At 34.5% G+C, this 10,328-nt stretch overlaps 1 long non-coding RNA gene across 4 annotated transcripts; it reads right to left on the bottom strand.

The window, feature by feature from the left end:
- Positions 1-2,583: 2,583 nt before the first annotated feature.
- On the bottom strand, positions 2,584-9,905 carry LOC131064368 (uncharacterized). 4 transcript variants are annotated; one of them, XR_009111251.2, is made up of 8 exons: positions 9,687-9,905; positions 8,581-8,632; positions 7,831-7,929; positions 7,258-7,439; positions 6,769-6,907; positions 4,227-4,683; positions 3,540-4,106; positions 2,584-2,968 (listed from the first exon to the last, which is right to left on the bottom strand). It is a non-coding gene; the product is annotated as an uncharacterized LOC131064368 (long non-coding RNA). The 4 variants fall into 4 exon arrangements; XR_009111250.2 differs by having other exon boundaries at positions 2,585-4,106; positions 4,227-4,342; positions 4,539-4,683; positions 9,687-9,898; XR_009111248.2 differs by having other exon boundaries at positions 2,584-4,106; positions 9,687-9,903.
- Positions 9,906-10,328: the final 423 nt, after the last annotated feature.

Genomic DNA, 10,328 nt, shown 5'->3' with positions numbered 1-10,328 from the left:
TCATCCCATATTCCTATCTCTGTTTATAAGTGAATCTTTCTCACTTTTCATGCATTCCTAGCTTAATCCTTCTATCTACATTCTTTACAAAAGAGGGTAGCCTTGTTGTCTTAACCCTTGAAACTCATTTAGAATCCAATCTTGCATTGTGTGGGATTGGATCTTGTGGGTTTCAACCCCTCTTTTGAATGTAAAGTCTCTCCTAAGTGAAAACCATCAACCCTAGTGACCCCCTTTTCCCCTTGGAGTGGGGGGGGAACACTTAGGGTTCGCTCGCGATTTTCCGCTTTACAGGAAGCAAGACATAAAAAAATCAAGGTTCAGGAAGAAAAGTTCAAAATTCAAAAAATTCCTTCCTCATGGAAGAATTGCGCCCGTGAAGAAGAATTTTTGGAAAAGGTGAAAATTTGGCTGTGTGTTGGAAATTCTTTCCTTCGGAACAAAATTCCAAGAAAGATGAAAATTTGGCTAAGTAATGGAAATTCCTTCCTTCACGATAGAATTCCAGGAAAGGTGAAAAATTGACTAAGTGTGGGAAATTCCTTCCTTCGAAACGAAATTCCAAGCAAGGAAGAAATCACACCCAAAGATGAATTGAAGATAAAATTTATAAGGCAAGGAAGGAATCAAGGATGAACTGGACAAGAAATTCCCCCTCAAGAAAAATTTTGAAAAATCCATTTTTGGGCATCAAATCACATCCAAATTTCAAAATTCTTTCAGATTTAGACTCGTGAGAGAATTCTCTCCCTCCTTGACCTAAAACCCTAATTTGTGGAAAATCCCTAAAAAATAGGAGATGGTGAAAATTTATGGAAAACCTTCTTCAAGAAAAGAAAATTGACGAGACTTCAAGAAAATTCTTCCTAAATCAAATTCTCTCTCCAATTCCAGATGTGCAGGAGCATATATACGACAATAGGGTCCACTTGCATGGCGAGGATCTATTGAACGCATGGCAGTAGGGTGGCACATTCATTACCGGAATATTTGACCAAATGGAGACCTGGTCATTGCATGTTGAATTTATGGTAGATTCTTTTTGCATGCAACCGCTACGTGTGGAAATGATGGAGCATTTATGACATAATGGGGTGATTTTTGCATGGATGAATATTCAACACATGTTGGGCGAATTTGAAAGAGGTGGTGCATTTAATGCACAATGGATGCTATTTTGGGTACTTTTGAATTAATTGTATATGGGCATAATGGGAATTTATTGTTGATTCCCACCTTGTTGCATCATGTGTGGGGAATCTTTTAGGGAGAAACCCTAATTAGGGTTTGCATATTATCATGGTTTGAGACCTATATAAAGGGGTGACCCCCTCATTTGTATGAGGGAGAGTTGCATGAAATTGTTGCGATAATTTTTTTATAATAACAATGAAACATTGTTCTTTGATGGTGTCCACTTAAGTTATTTTTCAAAACTTGCATGGTTTCACCTTTCTCACTTAGAGTATAGTACTTTGATTTCAATGGAGAATGTAATTATGTTTGATGAATTTCCATGGTTCATACTTTTTGCATCTTGTTGATTGTAAGTTGCAGTGTAAAGTTAGCTTGAACCCCTAGATTTGTGCTAAGTTCAATTGTTGATAGTCATTTGGATTGCTTCATGTTGGGTATTCAAATGCACTTTCTCAATATGAAAATTCCTCAACATCCTCAGAAGATTACACTGGTCCTTGCGGAGTTGTAGTTTATCTTGGCGAAGCAAAGCCTGGTTTATTTGGAATTTATCCACCAATGCATTAATTGTTGATATCACTGCCCTTAGGAGTAGATTTAGGCCTTTCTATTCCTTTCCCCTTTATTTTCAGTTCATTTCAGTTTGTTCAAAGCAAAAACATCACCAAATTGCTATATCTGATGATGAAGTTCCATGCCACATCAAAGAAGTGAAATAATGATTCAAACATAAGTCCCCTTGGATTACCAACAATCACATCCGCCAACTGAGTCATGTCCATTGCATGAAGGAACCTTGGAGTTAGCCATTTAAACTTTCCGCAATCTTAGCATACGGTTAAACTTTGATCAAGAGATGGTGAAGTGACCATTGATAACTTTATTTTGTGTTCGACGTTGTCATAAAAAAGACGCCAATGGGGCCTTTGTACATCACATCATAACTTGTCTCAAGGTAGGAATGATACAAATAGCAAAGCATTATGCCTGAACAGCAAGTGTAAATGCAAGCACTAAAACAAGCAAAAAGCAGTTCATCACTCTTAGAGAAGCAATCCTCTAAGTTACATTTCAAGTGTGCGGCCAAGCTTTCAAAATCCAAGATGCAAAATCCCTCAAACAGCCCAATTTTATTTGTAAATGCTGACATCATATTCAGCACTAATGTATGCTTTACCACCAACTATGCAATGGACTGATACTGCAACTATATTAGCATCATACTTGGACTGACCTGAAGATGAAATTTTACTTGGAAATGAAATCCCACTTCCAGGGAATAGGTAACATATTTTCAAATTTTCCACAAACTTCCAAAAACCATGTAATGGAAAATGCTATATAGTGCCTCATCTAGAACTGTAATGATAATAAATCAATTTTGAAATCCTGAGGAATTAGCAAACCAAAAGATGTATTCGGATTATTCAAGAACGAAACTGAGTTAACAGAAAAGTGAAAAGGCTCAAGTTCCACAATGCAGAAAGATTAAAGAGAAGCCCAAAGATTTTTCTGCATATAAATTTTGCAGAGCCAATAAGGAGAGTAAAATAAATACACAAACCTTTGCTCTCAAATGACCAACTTGGCTTTTAAACACAGGAAATACATGCTCCACTAGCATTTGTTCTAGTTGAGGTTTGTATGGCTCAGTCCACTTCATCTCATCACATAAGGCCCCAATGGCTAAAAGAGCACCATCTTTCTGCCTGTATGTAATGTCAAGAGGGTTTTAGGAAGGGAATCTCCTTATCTTCTTGGTAGAAATAACCTGCGACACAAGTTAGGGGATAATCTTCTAACTACAACATATGAATGGTTATCATTTATAAATCAGTTATGAAAATAAATAAAGGAAAATAGGATATAGAAAGAAACTAACTATGATTTATGAATCAGAAGAACTGTAATTTAAAGAACTACTATAATGAAACTTAAACAATTATGCAAACAACACTGTAATGTAGGAATCAGAAAGTCCTGGATCATAACTACAAGAAACCTAATTGTCTGGATAGGGTGCCTTAGGAACGGTTCTCCCTAATCAAGCCATTTGGTGAGGGTGCCTTAATAATGGTTCTCCCTCTGCCTGAGAGGGTGCCTTATAACGGTTCTCCCTCTATCCGAGAGGGTGCCTTATAGCAGTTCTCCCTCTACGGCCAATGCTCAGCAGTGTCAAAGATCAGATACATAAACATGAATTAATCATATGGGCAGGAAGTTATCAGTATCGATCATAGATATGCAACATATCAACATTGTAAATATACAGTTATTATCAAGCCACAGACTAACATACAACGCATCTCTAATCTACCATATGTATTTCACAGAATTCTTACCAATTTGAATATCGGGTTGAGTATATTTGTAGCAGGACGTAGGCTTTTCCTTATTTCTTACTTCTTGTTTCTTATCTTTTCTTTCACGTAATCCTTCCCATATCTACTGGAAGGTGTTTATCCTTCCCTCCGTGGATGAAAAGTCACATATTCATCAGCCACGTCTGTTGGTGGCAGAGACCCCTTTGAAAGGTCGCTGTCCCCCTTAATCGCTACCATACACCATCGGTTGATAATAATAACCATGCTTTTTTAATAATTGATTAATATTCATCTAATCAATCGATTAATATTTAATGTAAATAATAATAATAATCGATCAAATTAGTATTAATTAATTCCAGCGTTCAAACATTCTTCTACAGTCCTGTCAAAAATAAGCATATCAATTATTCAGTTAATTTATATTAAACTTTAACCAATCAACTAATGTCAGATATAAATGACCATTAGTTAAGATGAATATTATTAACACTAATATGTGGAATCTCTACATTATAATATGGGGGATATGACACTCTATCGTTTTTTGTACTCAGTTTGTAGCATTGAGCTGCCCCATCATAGCTGCAAAGAGGGATTGAAACAATACACTTTTAGGAACCATATAATCTGTTCTAATGATTTCCTGCAATTGCTAGTAAGTTGCATTTTCAATATGTCCAATTCTAAGCACAGATTCCTCACCTGGCAATTTTTTTTCTAACAAAGGAGAGGAATCTCTGGAGGTTTTCTTTTCCACGTTTCCGACTAGCTCTTTGATCAATGGATGGAGTGGGGACATCTTCAATAAATTATAATATCTGCAACAACCCATACATTGAAAGGAACGAAAGCTTTGCCATACCAATAACATAGAAGAAATGAATTTAACAAAATGCTTAGTTATAGTTTTTCTACGCTCATAGACATTTTCCAAAAACTTTTACAATAACAGTTACATTTTCTGGACAGTTAAAAAATGATATCTGCGTTGCCAAAAAAGGGGTAGAAACCCACCATAACCTTTCCTGACATATTCATGAGGGTTTTCACACCAGAGATCTCATCATTATCATTGAAGCAAATAAGAGGGAAGATAATTTCAAAAAGCGCTATATCAAGTTGTGGCTTTAAAAGTTGATATGTATTGGACTTGAAAATCCTGCAAAGAAACAAGTGATAAATTAGGTACACATTCGCAAAGTCCATAAGCAATAATTTTTAAGTTCTTAACACATCTAATTATCAACTGTTCAAACTCTTTAAACGTATAATAATATTGCTTCAATAACATTAACTCGTGTTATAAATAGGTAGAAGACTAGCAGTTTCTCAAGCTAGATAAGCCACTTTTGAATTAAACATTACTAAAGCAGGGAAAATATAATCAATTGGTAACACTTTGTTAACAAAACATTTCCAAGGCAACATTTGCTGTAAATGCTATAAAATAGGCAATACTGTTTTTTGATCAACTGTTTTCATGAAACACAAATGATTTAAAAACAGCATCTATTTGAGTTCACTTTAAGATTACTATATTTTCTAAATGCACATTTAAATCGCTTCAATTACTATATTTTCTAAATGCACATTTTAATTGCTTCAAGTTTGGTTGCACAGACCAGAAATCCAGATCTCTAGCATGACAAACTGAGAAAATGGTCACAGGATATCCAAAACAAGCTCAGAAAAGAAATTTGTAACATATAAGAATATTTTATGACCCTGCAATCAATTAGTAGGTAAGAAATTAAGTGAAACAAATAGAAGATTTCTGTTCATTATTTTCCTAGTTAGAGAAACACACTTTTGTTTATACTTTCACTGTGCATGTTCCAATTTGGTGCAAAGTCATAATTCCACACTTGTCATAGCGATTAATCTTTCAATTGTTGTGCCATTGTCAGTACAATTAGTCCTGATTGATAAAATCACTATCCCAGGGATCTTTCTCTCAACAGTTTTTAACTTTTATCAATCACAGTGCAATTCCTTATCATCTATTGTGTATGTGCCATCATGGTCAATGATAACCCCAGCTATGCACAAGAGAACCTCTAAAATCTTGAATCCATTCAAAAACCTAGGGAAGAACTGCTGAAAACTATTAATAGAATATTTAAAAACATACATGCAAAAAATCAACTTTGTTAATTGCATTGGGAATCAGCACCATATTTTCAGTTATCACACAAAAGATATCATCAGTTTCCAAATTTTATTGAAACAATAATAGTTTTGCAACCCAGATCAGAATTAGTTATGTAATTCACCATAGATTAGACTTAGAATGGTACCAAATGTTAGTCAATTAAATTTGGAAATGGGTGAAATATTCCTAACACTGATCCCAGACTCTCTTTTTGTATATCTGTTACTATGTTGAGCTGTGTGCCATGGTTTCAAGTCTGTCCTGGTATAAGAAAGCCTTCCATTTTCTTCTATGGTAAATAGCACCACACAGAAAAATGAGGAATGACAGAAAGATACCAATCACCCAACCTTTCTACTGACATGTTCTCGTTGGAAAAAAAAACTATATGCAATTTACTCAGCAAATATAACTCTTAAAAACTTGCTCAAACCACCAGAGACCCTTTTGAAGTTGAAGTTGGTGACTATAGACCAAGTGTTACACAGATCCAGTTTTCAGAGGTTTTTTATAAGCATATATATGACCTTTCGATGAAAACTCAACTCATGAAATATAACTTCCAGAACTCAATGGCATAAATAAAAATATATAAAGTATGAAGTCATTAACTAGTTGTATGTTTACAAGCAACAAAAGATCATATACAAGTATAATGCATAGCAAATTTACATTACATGCACTGTTTATGCAGAAACTTACACCCAACCTTTCTACTGACATGTTCTAATTGGAAAAAAGAAATCATGTGCAATTTACTTTGCAAATATAACTCTCAAAAACTCGCTCAAACCACCCGAGACCCTTTTTAATTCGGTGATTATATAGACCAACACATCCACTTTTCAGAGGTTTTTTATAAGCATATATATCATCTTTAGATGAAAACTCAACTCGTGAAATATAACTTCTAGAACTAAATGCCATTAATCAAAAAGATAAAATATGAAGTCATCAACTAGTTGTATGTTTACAGGCAATAAAGATACATACAAGTATAATACATAGCAACTTCACAGAACATGCACTGTTTATGCAGAAACTTAGCAAAACCTGCCTGCTGCTCAAATACAGGAGGACAAGATTGGTTACCATATCTGGAAGGTAACCACCCTGACAAATAACATTCAACAAGTTAAGATGGCACTCTAAAATTTTCCCTGCAAAATGCTTCCGAAACATTTGAGCAGAAGACTTGTTCTCTAGCTTAAGGAGCTTTGGATCTCCAAATCTGCAAAGCATAAAAAACCCATTACTATCTAATCACATTGCAGGATGACTGTCAAGATATATCTAAACTTGTATGTGCAAATAAATTAATAGACTCTTATAAGAGACCAAAAGAAATGAACAATATCTTGTAACAGTTTCAGATTATACATTTTTAGACTTTCCTCTTATGACAACATTCTCTGGAAAACAATTACTATTATAAATCAAAGGCTAGACAGTAGATTCTAGTGTTGCTGATTTTCAATCTCTCAGTTCCCCTGATTATAATGATTATACATCTTAGAAAACATTTTAATAAGGGAAATTTTTGCACAGTCCACGAATGTTAAATAACTTGCTTAAGCTTACCATGTGTATAATCAATTCATAATATGAACTATACACTTCTTTACTTTTCACCATTCACTAGATTTGCATTGTTCTGGATTAGTTGCCCTTCCGTAGCAACTGGTCTTTCCAGCATAGCTAAAAACATTACCATCCAAGCATTAAAATTGTTGGGGATTGAAGAGTTGCTTGGGCACCTCTAACTGCATGGCCACATCACTACATAAATTCAACATCTAAAATTGCAGCAAGTGAGAAAGTGTGCAGTAAAAAATAACAAAGTAATTAAGTGTACATTCTGAATGCAAATGCATAATACAGATATAGATGACCAAAATATTTTACAAATAAACTTGATAAGCTCTGCTATCTCCAATTTCAGATTTACAACTTGAACAAGGCAGTTGAAAACATTAAGTAAAGGGGGAAATGTCTCATCAATGATAAGTCCGTTTGTCTTCAGACTTTGACCTTGACATACACAAATCAAATAACTTACTCAAGTCACATAGAGACTAACAATTCAAACATCAAGGAAATTCTTGAGTCAAAGATTAGCCTAAAGAAGTCGGAAACCCCAAAACAAATACTTACTTGAAAGAATTCTTAGGAAAATAAAAAGCAGCATATACTTGCTCATCTTGCAGATTTGTTTGACCCAAGGAAGAAGGCTAGGCCATTGCTCTGGATAATCTGCATTTATAATAGACAGGATATGCAAATCAATTGTATCACAGCCCTTAAAAATAACAATAAGGTAATTGCATCTACAACTTTTAATTTTGATGAAAAAATTGACAAATAAATAGAACACCAAAACGAAATTACCAGAAAATCCAAAAACTGCATAAGCAATTTTGATACAGATTAAAAAACCAAATACTGTGATTTTGGCATCACTCAAAGAAAAAAGCAGTAAAACATGCACAAATCAAAGTATATGTTTACAAAATAGGCATGCCTGCAAGTTTGCAACGGTAAGCAAATCGGATCAAAAAATTCAAAAATAGCACAAATGTTTTTAAAACAATTTTAAAAAAAACCAACGAGTTTGGCATCACTAGGCTCAAACAAATGTAATACACGTACAAAATGAAGTGATATGTTTACAAAGTAGGTGTAAGTCAAACCAAGAGAATATCTAAAGCATATAAGGTTGGAAAAACAAGAAATTGTACAAATAATTTCAAGCCAGATTAGAAAAAAAACACAACTTTGGAATACTCGAACCAATAGGCAGTGAACCTTGCATGAAATGATATAACATGTTTACAAAATAGGCATGTGTGCATTGATTGAAGTCGTGATTTTGAATCATCAAATAAAACATTGCAAATTATGTACCTTGATGCATAGAAAACTAGAGTCTGCCCAAATGGGATATGGCAGCCATAATCTGCATGAGAATATTCAATATACTGAACAATTAGGAAAAATAATTTCTCTTAGTTAAATATAGATAAGAACACGGATATATCATATAGATAAGAACATGGATGTGCACCGATTAGATTGCCAAATTCTACACAAACCAAATTCATAAACATGTTTGTGGGGAAAATTAAATCAAGATAAACAAGTGGAAGAAAGATAAATCAGTTATTACAAGAATTCTGATAATCCATAGCTAAAATTTATTGACTTATAAAACATGTACAGACTATATACGTCAGCAAAGGAGGAACACAAGCTACGAATTGAAGAAAATTTTCTATAACTGTTGTCTTATCAGCTGGTGATATTTTACTATTTTGATACTTATCAGTGATTTGAAATGAGGCTTAGAAGTTAGATGCAAGTGCTTAGGGTTTGGTGGAGCTCATATACCATTAGGGTTAGGGTTTGTGATGCAAATTGAGAACACTTTTTGATATTAAATTTTTTTATATTTTTTTAATTTTACTGCCATGAGGGTCACCTGGAAGTCCCTAAGATAGATGGGAGACTCCTTGGAGTCCCTTGGACATGTTGACATGTCCTGGAGCTCCCAAGCCATCTCCAAACCAGAGGGCATCCCGAGAACATCCATGAGTGTTGAGTGGCAGTGGCGAGACAGGGGAGAACTCCTCCCCTTCTAAGTTCCTGTCCCAAAAACATGGGGATTCTAGGGGCAGGGGAGGTGTCTGGAACAATGACACATAATCTTTGAACTACTGGAATTAGCAAGAACCGGGCATGGGAACTCATAACACTAAATTAATTATAATTCAACAGTTTTATGTAGTGCTAGATTTTAATTAATGCTTATTTTTCCCTAATGCTGAATAGCCAGTGGCAATTAGCTACCAATTCTCTGTAACTTTACAAAAATCTGTGCCAAATGTAAAGGATATTTGAAGCAATCCATTTAAAATCTAACCTAAATTCATGCCCAAAGACAAATGCTTGCATCCTAAAGGTTGAAGTCTATTCAAATGTGCAGAAAACATAAATTTGGTAACAATACCCACATTAATGCTCAAATAAGTTCCACACGTAAACAAGTGCAACTATATCGATCATTCGACTGTACATCCAAAGATAATTAATTAAAAGGAATTGAAGGCCTCCAACATAGAAGTTCGATCCTTGTCGTTTTTCCAGACCTCTAGAGCTATTACGACAGCCTCCATTGCGGAAAAACGTGTTCTAAAACATTTTTCATGTCGATTTGCACCGGCCAATGGATAAAAAGAGCACATTTATTAATAACCTCCACTTTTAGGGATAATGGTAGAATAACACTAAACGAGAAAACAATAACATGGGATAAAGGGGTAGGGAAAGGACTTGCCTTTGACCAGTGGAGAGTTAAAATGTCGAAGAAAACTCTAGAAATGTTTTCGCAATCTCCAAAACTAGCACCGAAATTGTTGATAATTGATGCTGTTCTAGCATGCAGCTAGAGTAGTTTAGTTAATAGTTTTTTGTTTATTCATGCAAATAAAGCATGTACTCCAACGTGCATTAATTCTTAAGACTATTTTTAGTTTTGTTTTTTGCATGAATTTGTTTTTAGTAAATAAAGCATGCTATGCATGCACTTATTGTATTCTTAATTTAGGGAATAGTTTGTTTTTTTTAGTTTGAGAGCCTTAGTAGCTTTCCATGCA

Source organism: Cryptomeria japonica, chromosome 5, assembly GCF_030272615.1.
Source record: "Cryptomeria japonica chromosome 5, Sugi_1.0, whole genome shotgun sequence".
Lineage (NCBI taxonomy): Eukaryota > Viridiplantae > Streptophyta > Pinopsida > Cupressales > Cupressaceae > Cryptomeria > Cryptomeria japonica.
This window is presented reverse-complemented; position numbering and strand designations above follow the sequence as displayed.